This window comes from Anolis sagrei, chromosome 5, assembly GCF_037176765.1.
Source record: "Anolis sagrei isolate rAnoSag1 chromosome 5, rAnoSag1.mat, whole genome shotgun sequence".
NCBI classification, from domain to species: Eukaryota; Metazoa; Chordata; class Lepidosauria; order Squamata; family Dactyloidae; genus Anolis; species Anolis sagrei.
Window position 1 is genome coordinate 17,033,700 of NC_090025.1, and position 14,917 is coordinate 17,048,616.

The following is a 14,917-nucleotide window of genomic DNA, read 5'->3' on the forward strand; positions in this document are numbered from 1 at the left end:
CTTGCCTGTGATCCCAGTTGTCACTTGACTTCCCACCTTGGCATTCCAGTCTCCTGTAATGAAAATAATGTCTCTTTTTGGTGTATTATCCAGTAGGTCCTGCAGATCCTCATAGAACTGATCTACTTCTGCTTCTTCAGCAGCTGTGGTTGGGGCGTATATTTGGATCACTGTGATGTTGAAAGGCTTTCCTTGCACTCGAATTGAGATCATTCTGTCATTTGTTGGGTTGTATCCAAGCACCGCTTTAGCGAATTTCTTATTAATAATGAAGGCTACTCCATTTCTTCGATGTTCCTCTTGTCCGCAGTAGTAGATCTGGTGGTCATCTGATGTGAAGTGGCCCATTCCAGTCCATTTCAGTTCGCTGACCCCCAGAATGTCTATCTTTAGTCTTGACATCTCACCAATAACAACATCCAATTTGCCCTGGCTCATAGATCTTACATTCCAGGTTCCTATGGTGTGTTGATCTTTAGAGCATCGGATTCGTCGTTCGCCTCCAGTACCGTCGGCCGCTAGCCTTCCTTTCGGCTTTGAGCTAGCTGCGTCATCACATCTGGGGCTAGTTGAACTTATCCTCTGCTCCTCCCCAGTAGCATTTTGGCCATCTTCCGACCTGGGAGTCCCATCTTCCAATGGCATACCGACATATCTCTGATTGTACTGGTCCATTTAGTTTTCTTGGCAAGGATACTGGAGTGGTTTGCCATTGCCTTCCCCAGGGATCACGCTTGGTCTGACCTCTCTGCCACAACCGTCCCGTCTTGGGTGTCCCTTCACGGTTTCGCTCATGACATCATTGAGGTGCTCAAGCTCCAGCGCCCCGACAAGGCGGCGATCCTTTGCTGGAGGCCAAATGTAATAATGAAGTTTAAAAGTGCTGGGCGTGACCAGGTGGAATGTTTGGAGAGGGATGGGCATGCAGATATCCTGGATCTCTGATATAACTAACATTTGTTGTTGTTGTTATGTGTCCCCAAGTCGTTCCAACTTATGGTGACCTGAAACGATCCTATTGTGGGATTTCTTGACAAGGTTTGTGCAGAGTGGATTTGGCAATTTCTTTCTTCCAAAACACAAAGGATGTGACTTGTCCAAGGTCACCCACTGCATTTCCGTTGCCAAATATGGGTTCAAATCCTGGTCTCTAGAGTCATATTCCAACACTTAGACCTTGACTCTTATAACTAGTATAGGGCACAGTTGGAATTGCCTGATTTTGCTGACACAGGGATATTCTTGCTTTTGCTGGAGGAACATTTACAGGAGTGGTGGTTCTCATGAAACTTTCCCTTGATTTAAGTTTACTGGGAATAGGCTGATAACCATGCAGTAGGTGGCTTTCACAGTGTTCAACCTTATTTTTATTGCAATTAGAAGCAACTTCCTGTCACACATCAGAGGAGCAGTGCAAGCTAGGTTATAGTCTATCAACAGGTGTAGGTTTAAGGCATCCTGTGATTATTCTACATGTCTCATTCAGTGCTATATTCACCTTCTTTGCATGGGCAGATTTATGCCAGATGGGGCAGGCATACTCAGCAGTTGAGTCAGACAAGGCCAGGACTGATGTTCTTTTTAATTTTGGGTCTGTCCCCATGCACTATTGGTAGGTTTCCACAGGATATTATTGCATGCAGCTACTTTGTGCTTGGTGTTCACACAGTGTTTCCTAAATGTTAGTGTTCAGTCTAAGATGTTCAAGCTCTTCGCCTTCCCAGGTAATCTTCAGTTTCCTGTTGGCTTCATGATTATGTAGATGAAAAGGACATATTTATGTCTTGGCAGGGTTAGGCTTCAGATGGTTATCTTTATAGTAGCTGGAGAGATCTTTCAGGGCTTTAGAAAGTTGGTTTCCAACTGTTTCAAAGTATTTTGCTTGAGTTGGTAGGCCAAGGTTATCAGCGCAGATAAAGCTCTTTGTGAGTGGTGGTTGTGGCTGATCGTTAGTAAATATGTTAAACAAGGTCGGTGCAAGAATGCTGCCTTGAAGGTAGGCCATTATTTTGCCTCCTCCATCTACTTTTCCTGCCTTGAAACTCCACATAGAAGCTGTGGTTTTTCTGGGAGGGTTTGGATAGCTTTTGTGAGATATGGTAGACTTTATGCAGCAATTTCCTATGTTGCACCGTGTCATAGGCTGCCATAAGCTCTACAAAAGCGTAATGCAACCCATAATGTGCTTGAATCAGCTAACATAATTTAACTTCAGACCACTGGAGTTTTTTCACAATAGAGAACAGATGCAGTCAGATTAAGATTTTTCTAACATTTCTTTTAATGGGATTTGCTCATGCTGTTCCTCATCCAACCTCTCCGACTTCCTTCAAGTATCTTGCTGACAATCCTTAACCTGCGGGTTAAATCCATTACTAGGAACTTTGCTTCTTGAACCCTTGCTTGTTTGCCCTTGGGGCAATCACAACTAAATCATGCAAGTATCATCAGCAATTATCTGCCTGCTCTCTTCTTCACCTCTCCCTCCACCCCATTCGCTGCCCCCTGAAGCTGTCCATCTGGGGCCGTTAAGTTGAGATTGTGCTGGAAATGATGGATTGAGACATAGTCAGTTCCACATCCTACCACTGGTGCGATATTGTTACAGTAAATTCATCATCCTGACACATTCATAATACTTAAGCACACAACTATGGTTATTGCATTGAGCTCTGCTGGATTATTCGCTAAATTATAAAGCTTCATTGCACATATTCCTCCCCTTCCCTTACAAAAAAGACTATTATTGCCTTGAATAGCTTTAATAAGGGTCCCTCCTCTGTTGTAGTCTGTAAGTGAATCACAGACTGAAGGCTTCTTGTGAAAATGTCCTATGTGAAAATTACTTCTTGGTAAGGAAAATACATTGTAGTGTGGAAATTTCAGCACTTACACATTCAGTACTTACTTACTTACTACTTACTTACTTAGGCGATCCCTCATTTTCTGAGGAAGGTTGTCTTCCAGTATTTTTGTGGGTCCGTATGTGGCTGTGGAGCCCTATTCTTGCTCTGCATCTTCTCCCACAGTGAGGGCATTGGTTTCCAGATGGGAGGCGGTCTCGGTCAGGGTTGGCTTGACGCGCCTTCCTCTTGGCACGCTTCTCCCTTTTGCCCTCCATTCGTGCCTCTTCAAATTCTGCAGCACTGCTGGTCACAGCTGACCTCCAGCTGGAGCGCTCAAGGGCCAGGGCTTCCCAGTTCTCAGTGTCTATGCCAGAGTTTTTAAGGTTGGCTTTGAGCCCATCTTTAAATCTCTTTTCCTGTCCACCAATGTTCCGTTTTCCGTTCTTGAGTTCAGAGTAGAGCAACTGCTTTGGGAGACGGTGGTTGGGCATCCGGACAATGTGGCTGGTCCAGCGGAGTTGATGGCGAAGGACCATCGCTTCAATGCTGGTGGCCTTTGCTTCTTCCAGCATGCTGACGTTTGTCCGCCTGTCTTCCCAAGAGATTTGCAGGATTTTCCGGAGGCAGCGCTGATGGAATCATTCCAGGAGTTGCATGTGACGTCTGTAGACAGTCCACGTCTCACAGGCATATAGCAGGGTTGGGAGGACAATGGCTCTATAAACAAGTACCTTGGTATCCCTATGGATGTCCCGGTCCTCAAACACTCTCTGCTTCATTCGGGAAAATGCTGCGCTTGCAGAGCTCAGGCAGTGTTGTATTTCGGTGTCGATGTTGACTTTGGTGGAGAGGTGGCTGCTAAGGTAGCAGAAATGATCAACATTTTCTAATGTTACACCATTCAGCTGTATCACTGGTATTGGAGAGGGGTTGGCTGGTGTCTGCTGGAACAGCACCTTGGTTTTTTCAATGTTCAATGACAGGCCAAGCTTCTCATATGCTTCTGCAAAAGTGTTTAGAGTGGCTTGTAGATCTTCTTCTGAATGCGCGCAGATGACGTTGTCATCAGCATACTGGAGTTCTATAACAGATGTTGTTGTAACCTTGGTTGTAACCAAACTACTGTATATTAGCAAAGATGGGTGCTGAATGTAGGAACCTATGGCCAATCACAATGCACCCATCTTTGATAATATACAGTAGTTTGGTCTCACTTAGTTTTTCATATTTTAGAATACATTTATTTGTATATATGCAATGAACTGCAAAGTAACTGCTCTGGAAACGAAATATCAGTACTGGTTCTCCACTGTATTTACTTGCTTTATTGTTTTTTCTACTAAGCCCTGGCATGGAATTCCACAGGGATAGATGGCATCGCTGACTGAAATCGACATTTGTTTAATGCACTGATGGAGAGGTTATGCCAGTGGTTCTCAACCTATGGGTCCCCAGGTGTTTTGGCCTACAACTCCCAGAAATCCCAGCCAGTTTACCAGCTGGTAGGATTTCTAGGAGTTGAAGGCCAAAACATCTGGGGACCCACAAGTTGAGAACCACTGGGTTATGTCATTCAGATACTGTTGGCTCTACTATCCACCAGTAATGCTGAATTTAATCTAGAAGGCAACAGATCCTCTTCTCCTGTTAAAATACTCAGAGAAAGCATCTTATAAAGTTGTGGGCAATGGAAGAATGCTAATTAAAATGACTCCTTGGTGTCCATCAAGGCCAATCTTACATTATATTCTTAAATCAAATTGTATTACGCTCCTAACCGGATTTGAGGTATAGATGGAAAAAGAAGTTAGAGTCATAGAATCACAGAGTTGGAAAAGACCTCATGAGCCATCCAGTCCAACCCCCTGCCAAGAAGCAGGAAAATAGCATTCAAAGCACCCCCGACAGATGGCCATCCAACCTCTGTTTAAAAGCTTCCAAAGAAGGAGCCTCCACCACACTCCAGGGCAGAGAGTTCCACTGCTGAATAGCTCTCACAGTCAGGAAATTCTTCCTAATGTTCAGATGGAATCTCCTTTCTTGTAGTTTGAAGCCATTGTTCTGCGTCTTAGTCTTCAGGGCAGCAGAAAACAAGCCTGCTCCCTCCTCCTATGACTTCCCCTGACATATTTATACATGTCCCTCATCATGTCTCCTCTCAGCCTTCTCTTCTTCAGGCTAAACGTGCCCAGCTCTTTAAGCCGCTCCTCATAGGGCTTGTTCTCCAGACCCTTGATCCTTTTAGTTGCCCTCCTCTGGACACATTCCAGCTTGTCAACATCTCCCTTCAATTGTGGTGCCCAGAATTGGACACAGTGTGAATCCAGAAGTGCTCTGACCAAGGCAGAATAGATGGGTAGCATAACTTTCCTGGATCTAGACACTATGCTCCTATTGATGCAGGCCAAAATCGCATTGGCTTTTTTTGCCACCGCATCACATTGTTGGCTCATGTTTAACTTGTTGTCCACAAGTTAAGATTGTTGTCCATAAATTAAGGTTGGTGGATGTATTCTTTGCAATACTATATGGAAATATTATTTCTTATTCTGATGTAGGCAATTCACATACATATAAACTGACAGTATGGAAATGTTTCTACCATATTGATAGCAAATCTTAATCTAATGTCGCATATTTAATTTTGAAGCAATTGCTGTTGTCGGATTTAATTTGGCAGCCTATAATGCAAAACAAAACCACTCAGCCCCTCCTTTTTTAATACCATCAAAACTAAGAAATGAGACGTTCATCTTGCATAATCGTGTAAATCACTGTAGCTGTAGACCTGTGGACAGTCAACCAAAAAGTACAATCGATAAGATTAGAAGCAGCTTATAAAGGTCAAGACATATCAATATTGGCATTTAATTGACCCAATTCTCCAGAGTGAGAATGGGAAGGAAAAATATCAGCACTTTCCTGCGAAAGGCACATAGATTCCTGGACAGAGTCGATGCCGCTGAATCAGCAAGCGCCCTCCTCCTCCTCCTCCTAACCCCCCTTTACAAGCACTAACAGCATAATATGTTGAGGTGGATTTGTTTTCTCCCTAGATTGCTGATGTTCCTTTTTTTCGGTGTTGGCTATTGTCATGTGCAAACTAGACAAAACAGTAAGGAGCAGCTGCTCTATTCAGCCAGACAGTTCGATGTAATGAAGTGAACATGACACAAGCAACTCTGTCCACATTAATGATTTGCCTGTCTCTTTTTCAGCTGGGGACACCGTTATCATATATCAGTCTTTGGTTGGTTTTTCCTGACAGTATGGTAAGCAATGGGTTGAATTTATTAGGTGCGATGTGAAATGCATTTAGTACTTCTGTACGCCTGGGGAACAGAGTTTGTGCTATACCATAGACCTGATAATATAGTATTTTCTACAGATCTGTGGGAGCCCTCATTGGCGCAGTGGGTTAAACCACTGAGCTGCTGAACTTGCTAACCAAAAAGTCGCAGGTTTGAATCCAGGGAGCGGGGTGAGCTCCCGCTGTCAGCCCCAGCTTCTGCCAACCAAGCAGTTCGAAAACATGCAAATGTGAGTAGATCAATAGGTACCACTCAGGCGAGAAGGTAATGACACTCCATGCAGTCATGTTGGCCATATGACCTTGGAGGTGTCTACGGACAACACCGGCTCTTCGGCATAGAAATGGAAATGAGCACCACCCCCCAGAGTCAGACACGACTGGACTTATGACAGGTAAGATGAATATATAGTTCTAAAGAGAGAATATATCAATTTGAATTATATACTTCTATCAATATAAACAATATGTGCAAATGTGTGGAACATGTTTATTATCACTGCAACTTTGGAATTCTTTATGAATCTGCAAACAATGCCAAAGTTTTTTTTAGCTTGTGAAAATGAGATCCAATCAAACCTTGTTGTCCATAGTTCAAATCTCAACCTTGTAATTGATGTACAGTGCATTGGATACATTGTTACGACCCCAGGTTGAGAAACACTGCTCTAGAATATCACAACTGTGTTCAGGACAGCAAGTGAGCTGGTTTTGCCAGTCTTCCACACACTTTCATAATCTAGCTATCCTCAGTGACATGAAGAGGAAAATCAGTCTTCTACACACTTTCATAATCTAGCTATCCTGTGTGACTGACTACCTAGAATACACTGTGGTTCATTTATTTTCAGTACAACTGCACGATCATAGCATTTTAAAAATTGACAAAGATATATCAAATAGAAGCAAAGTAGCTTCCTTGGGAATAGTTAAGGAGAGTAGATACTGTGGGGATTTGTAAAGACACACCATGATATGGTGGGTTGATTGGAAAGTCATGTGTCGGCAGCTAATTGGCTGCTGAGACAAACGGTTTTAACAGCCACTTTCATCATGGGGAGTGAAGAGAGTACTGACTGGAAACAACCAGGAAGAAAATAGCTGCCAACTCTCTGAAGCCTGATCATTTCTAAGGCATGAAACATATTTTAAAGACTGTTTAAAGGGACTGTTTATTCCCTCTGTTTTCTGTAAGAATTCAGAGAGACTGCTGTATATATTGTTGCCCTCTTTGATCTTTTGAATGGAAGTAAAGGCCGCCCTGAGTCCCCTTGTGAGGAGAAGGACGGGTTAGAAATATATTAAATAAATAAATAAATAAAATACTGTTACTTGTTACACAAGCCCGAGTGACACTTTATTATACTGCAGGGTATATCTTGTTTCTGAAACTGTGGTAAAGCCTTTGTATATTTACATTTACAACCTCCAACAGATACAGGAGACTCCAACTCATTGATTTCATGCCAACCTAGAAGCAAAAGAAGTCCATCGCAATGTAGTAGGTAGTGGAAATGTAGCAAGATGGGGAGCTATTGTTGGGTTTTGCCTATCAATAGCTAAGGAAGTGAGAAGCATAGAGGGAAGGCAAACCAATGGGATATACACAGCATTTTATGATAGGTGACAGCCCAACTGCAATGCTAATTCATTTGCCTGGTGTGATAAAGTCCAGAGTATTGGCTATGCCCTCCCAGTAAGGGTATCTTTGCAATGTCCGGGAAGGATAAAGGAATCCACACTAAAACCCTACAATATGAAACTAATGAGATATTCATTAGAAAACAAAAAGCTAGCTAATAATGCATGAAAAACTAATGAGAATGATATTAAACATGACACTTGCACAATATTTGACAGATAATGAAATTAAGCAACAATATGCCAGTTCCGTGAAGGACTGATGCCTATACGTCGAACTCAGTGACATGAAGAGGAACTACAGCAATGAAATATTTCTAGTGTCACATTAAAGAAAGTGAACCACACACACAATTTGTGTTGTTACAATTATTGTGAGACCTCAAGCCATTTCCAGCATGTGGCAACCCAAGGCAACTCTATCACAGTAGGTTGTTGTAGGTTTTTCCGGGCTATATTGCCATGTTCTAGAGGCATTTTCTCCTGACGTTTCGCCTACATCTATGGCATCTATGAGGTCACTACCTCTGAGGATGCTTGCCATAGATGCAGGCGAAACATCAGGAGAAAATGCCTCTAGAACATGGTCATATAGCCCAGAAAAACCTACAACAATCCAGTGATTCCGGCCATGAAAGCCTTCGACAATCTATCACAGTGGTTTTTTGACAATTTTTCTTCGATGGGTTTGGCTTTGCCTTCTTTTGAGGCTGAGAGAGTGTGACTTGGCAAGGTCACCCAGTGGGTTTCCAAGCTAGCAATCAACCCTGGTCTCCTAGTGTCCTAATCCAACACTCAAACCAGGCTGAGTCTCAACACATCTCCATTTCAAAGTCCATTCTCCTTTTCTCTGCACATCACTTCAAAGTCATCGCTGTGTATACATGTAAGGAATGGAGAGATGTCTCTATATATATTTAATGCCATTATTAAAAACTTGAGTTCACACTAAGGGCGGGGGGAGCATGTCTATACTTTAGATTCATAACGTATGAGAACAAGAAACAAAGTCAGACCCAAGAACTATCACAAAGATAGTTTTAGCAACAAAGCGGTTGATCAAAATCCAAGTATTGAGATTCCTTTATCTGTGTAATTTTGCCAGAAGCAGCACTTTTGTGGGAAGGGGAAACTGAGTCTCTGAAGGACAAGCCCCACATTCCCTTATCACTCATCATCCTGCCTTGGACATCTAGATACCATATTTGGAGGGCCAGATTTCCCACCATCCTATGGGTTAGGGCAGTGTTTCTCAACCTGGGGATCAGGACCCCTGAGGGGGGTCTCAAGGGGGTCGCCAAAGACCATCAGAAAACACCTCTTTGGCATAGTGCTTTCTGGATATAAATGAACTACATCTCCCCTAAATCACTGTGAATTCATCCCATATGCCTCCAGTATTTTCTGTTGGTAATGGGGGTTCTGTGTGGGACTGTGGTACAGCTAGCTGAGTGTCAGCTGCATTAAGATCACTTCTGACCAAAAGGTCATGAGTTCGAAGCCAGCCCGGGTCGGAGTGAGCTTCCAACCAATTGTATAGCTTGTTGTCGACCTTTGCAACCTGAAAGACAGTTGCATCTGTCAAGTAGGAAAATTAGGTACCACCTATGTGTGGGGAGGCTAATTTAACTAATTGACAAGGCCATAAAAAAGATTCCAGCAAAGCACTCCAGCAAGGCATGCAGGGAATGCAGAAGTACTTCCATCAGTGTCGCAGATGAATGATGAAAGCAACAGCCTCTGACTATCTGTCTATATCTGTTGTGTGTCTTTGGCTTTGAATGTTTGCCATATATGTGTACCTTGTAATCTGCCCTGAGTCCCCTGTGGGGTGAGAAGGGAGGAATAGAAATACTGTAAATAAATAAATAAATAAATAAATTCTTTGTTGGTGGGGTTCAGAATGCTCTTTGATTGAGGGTGAACTATAAATCCCTGCAACTACAACTCTCAAATGTCAAGGTCTATTTTCCCCAAACTCCACCAGTGTTCACATTTGGGCATATGGAGTATTCGTGCCAAGTTTGGTCCAGATCCATCATTGTTTGAGTCCACAGTGCTCCCTCTATGTAGGTGAACCACAACTCCAAAACTCAAGGTCAAAGCCTACCAAACCCTTCTAGTATCTTCTGTTTGTCATAGGAGTTTATGTGCCAAGTTTAGTTCAATTCCATCATTGGTGGAGTTCAGAATGCTCTTTGATTGTAGGTGAACTATAAATTCCAGCAACTATAACTCCCAAATGACAAAATCAATCCCCCCAACCTCACCAGTACTCAAATTTGGGCGTATCGGGCATTAGTGCCAAATTTGGTCCAGTGATTGAAAATACATCCTGCATATCAAATATTTATATTATGATTCACAACAGTAGCAAAATTACAGTTATGAAGTAGCAACGAAAATAATTTTATGGTTGGGGTCACCATAACCCAAGGAACTGTAATAAGGGTCCACGATATTAGGAAGGTTGAAAAAGATTGGGCTAGGGAATGGACATTTAAGAACACTGACCCATCCACAGCACTTTAGTTATCACTGCATCTGGGAAAAAGCCAAGCACAGAATAATACAGGAGGAAGTCCTCTAGCCTGAGATACAAAATTATGGGAGATGGGGCTATTTTCCCCATGTCACTTGTGCAGCCTTTCATTAAACAGCACAATACCTCTGCAGCACCAGTGCCATCATTTCAGCTGGGTTGTTGTAGGTTTTTCCGGGCTATATGGCCATGTTCTAGAGGCATTTTCTCCTGACGTTTTGCCTGCATCTTTGGCAAGCATCCTCAGAGGTAGTGAGGTCTGTTGAAACTAGGAAAAAGGGTTTATATATCTGTGGAATATCTGTTTATATATCTGCGCAATTCCACAGATATATAAACCCTTTTTCCTAGTTTCAACAGACCTCACTACCTCTGAGGATGCTTGTCATAGATGCAGGTGAAACGTCAGGAGAAAATGCCTCTAGAACATGACCATATAGCCCGAAAAAATCTACAACAACCCAGTGATTCCGGCCATGAAAGCCTTCGACAAAACATCATTTCAACTGGGTTGTTGTAGGTTTTTCTGGGCTATATGGCCATGTTCTAGAGGCATTTTCTCCTGACGTTTCGCCTGCATCTATGGCAAGCATCCTCAGAGGTAGTGAGGTCTGTTGGAAGTAGGAAAATGGGTTTATATATCTGTGGAATGACCAGGGTGGGACAAAGGAGTTTTGTCTGCTGGAGCTAGGTGTGAATGTTTCAACTGACCACTTTGATTAGCATTGAATGGCTTGGAAGTGCCTGGGGGGAATCTTTCATTGAGAGTGATTTGATGTGCCTGATTCTTTACTCTCTGTTGTTTCATTTCAACTCTTCCATAATTCAGTGACTACCTTTTGTCAGTGAGGTACTACATGTAATAGCTAAGGCCAGCCAAGGCATTTTGAATACAGAAATAGAACAACAAATAGCACCCACAATTACCAAAGTCAAGGTAGACAGTATTAGATGTGTAGAACAAGGAGTTGCCAAACTAGGACAGTGCCCAGCCCTGGGATTTCAGGGTCTGCAGAGCTACCTAAAGTCATCTTGCAGTGTCCCGGTAGGCTGTTAGGAATTGTGGGAGTTGAAGTCCAAGCATCTGGAGGGCAAATGTTGCCCATGCTTGGTGTTGAACAATAGGTAAAATCTACAGCAGAATCCACCACTCTCTTCTGTCCAAGCTCAGACTGTGTGGGGTCAGCTTTGGGGGTAGAGAGCATTGCCTGTCTGCATTTAATGTGGGATAATTTGTTTGGTTATTGTGAGCAGCTGCGGTGGCTTATTGTCAGTCGGGAAAGCAGCGTACAAATACGTTAAATCAGCAATAAATAAAGTGCAGATGGCCAAGCCCTGAAGGCTCAGTAGCTAGCCATGCTGTTCTCCTTACAATTGGCTTGAGTCTAAAACTGGATTTTACAACCCAAACTGTCCAATCACAATTAGAGTCATTCGGACTCCGTTATAAAGATGGCACCATGTTCCATGAATAAGAAACAATGAGGCACGGTTGGACCATGATACACAATAAACCCTTTCTTTTTTGGAAGAAGTAAATCTGTGAGCATTAGAAGGGCCAAACACGATCACACAGCAAATTAAAAACAAAATCCTAGCCAACTGCTAAAATAATGTAGCCATCATTAAATAGAAAATGTTCATTGTTGGAGAATCGGACTGACAAAAAGCAAACATGAAACATGTTTGCATTGCATCGCTTTGAATACTATTAAAGAAGCAAAGACAAAGGTAGCTTTTAAAGACATCTGGCATTTTAAAGAAAAGTTAAGATGCCTTTCCCAACAGAATCAAAGAAGAGAGAAATGCACAAATAGTCTAGAGCAAGCATGAGCAAACTTTGGCCCTCCAGGTGTTTTGGACTTCAACTCCCACAATTCCGAATTGTGGAATTGTTGGAATTCAAATAATTCCATGTATAAGTCTGTAAATAAGCAATATGATCTTTTCTGAATGTCAATACTGCCACCTTCTGAGCAGTGGTAAGCATTACAGGCTGAAAAATTAAAATTGGATTTTATTTGTGGCAACTAGAAAATGGATTCTAAGATTCACCGGAACAGATATAACTTAGGTAAAGGTTTTCCCCTGACATTAAGTCCAGTCGTGTCCAACTCTGGGTTGGAGCTCATCTCCATTTCTAAGCCGAAGAGCCGGCGTTGTCCATAGACACCTCCAAGGTCATGTGGCCGGCATGATTGCATATATTAAGTCTATAGCTGCACAGAATAAACTTTTCAAATTAAAAAAAACCACTAAGTATGAAAAATGAGAAAGATGTGCAAGCCCAGTGTGTTTTCACCATGAGAGTCCCATCTAGCCATCCTTTGTCCTAAGAACTGGATCAAAGTCCAGTCGTTTCTGACTCTGGGTTGGTGCTCATCTCCATTTCTAAGCCAAAGAGCTGGCTTTGTCCATAGACACCTCCGATGACGCAGTGGGTTAAACCCTTGGGCCGGCAGGACTGAAGACTGACAGGTCACAGGTTCGAATCCGGGGAGAGGCGGATGAGCTCCCTCTATCAGCTCCAGCTCCTCATGCGGGGACATGAGAGAAGCCTCCCACAAGGATCGTAAAACATCAAAAACATCCTGGCATCCCATCGGCAACATCCTTGCAGATGGCCAATTCTCTCACACCAGAAGCAACTTGCAGTTTCTCAAGTCGCTCCTGACACAACCAAAACAACCTCCAAGGTCATGTGGCCAACACGACTGTATGGAACACTGTTACCTTCCCGCCGGAGCGGTACCTATTGATCTACTCATATTTGCATGTTCTCAAACTGCTAGGTTGGCAGAAGCTGGGGCTAACAGCAGGAGCTCATGCCACTTCCCGGATTCAAACCTGCGACCTTTCAGTTAGCAGCTCAGCAGTTTAACCCACTGCACAACCAGAGGCTCCATTAAATGGTATTGATTTGCAAACTTTGGAGGATTTGATTCAATCATATGTATGCTCTTCCAGTAAGAAAGCAGGAAGTAGCCTCTGTATGTATTAGTATTACTTAGGTAACAGAGATGTTAGCCAGTTTATGAATGTACATGTTAATGATAGTGTAAACATTACCCCATTCTATAGGTATTGAATCGGCTGGTAGGAATTATGGGAGTTGAATTTCAAAACACCTGGAGGGCTGAAGTTTACCCATGCCTGGGTTAGACCTTGTGAATTGTTGATATGCTTTGCAAAGTTATGTCTAATTGTATCAAAAAATATCATCATCAACATCATGGACTATTAAGAAAAATTGGGATATTTGTATAAGGCTAGGAATCTTATGATTGGCAGGAACATTCCAAAGCAGTTAATGGCAGTTAGGAAATTCAAGGAAAAGGAGATATTAGGCCGGCTGAGGAAGAAAAGGCCACAGAAGCCAAGGTTTTTAATTTGTGTAGTACTTCAAGACAATACATATGAGTTATTAACATATAATAGGGAGTCCTGGTTTATTTTTCAAACATGTTATAACCTCATAGAAATAAGATGTTCAATCAAATGTTTATTATTATTATTCATATACTTAAGGAGACTAAGCGGTGAACAGTGGCAAAAAAATACAATGTGTGATTTCAAACCTTTAAAATAAAATTAAACTGAGAACTATCTAAGAACAAATAATTAAAACCCATTAAAATCGATTTAAAATACATAAAGCCGCACCTGTCTTGTAGAATAAATGCAGTTTGACACCACTTTTAACTGCCATGGCTCAATGCTGTGGAATAATGGGAGTTGTAGTTTTGGAAGCGTCCTCTGCCAAAGACTGCTGGTGCCTCACCAAACTACAAATCCCATTTTTCCATAGCACTGAGCCATGTCAGTTAAAGTGGTATCAAACTGCATTCACTCTTCTTACAAAGTAACTAGGCCTCAAGTCATACTGAGCAAAAAAGCAAACTTTTCAATACAGTTATAGCACTGATGTACAAGAAACGTTCTTGTTTATGTTTGTTTTTTAAGGTTGTTTTTAAAAGCACTAAATGTTTACAACTTTATTTTTAGGAAATTGCATCTCCAGAAGTCAATATACATATGTGTACATGTGAATATATGTATGTATGTATATGTATATGTGTGTTTATGTGTATATATGTGTGTGTGTGTGTGTATACACACAAAAACACACACACATATATATATACACACACATATATAGATACAGTCAAGTCTCTCTTATCCAGACTTCACTCTTCCAACATTCTGTATTATTCAATGCAGTCTGCCTCCCACCCGGATCCAAAGCTGTCTCAATACATTGCGATGTTTGGGTGCTAAATTTGTAAATACAGTCATTATTACATAATGTTACTGTGTATTGAACTGTCGAATTATTGTAAAACGTGATGTTTTGGTGCTTAATTAGTAAAGTAATTTGATGTTTAATAGACTTTTCCTTAATCCCTCCTTATTATCCAACATTTTTGCTTATCCAGTGTTCTGCCAGCCCATTAATGTTGGAAAAGCAAGACTCTGTGATAGAGAGAGAGTGTGTGTGTATGTTTCATGGTTTCTCATATGGAGCCCCCGGTGGCACAGTGGGTTAAACCCCTGTGCCAGCAGGACTGAAGACCAACA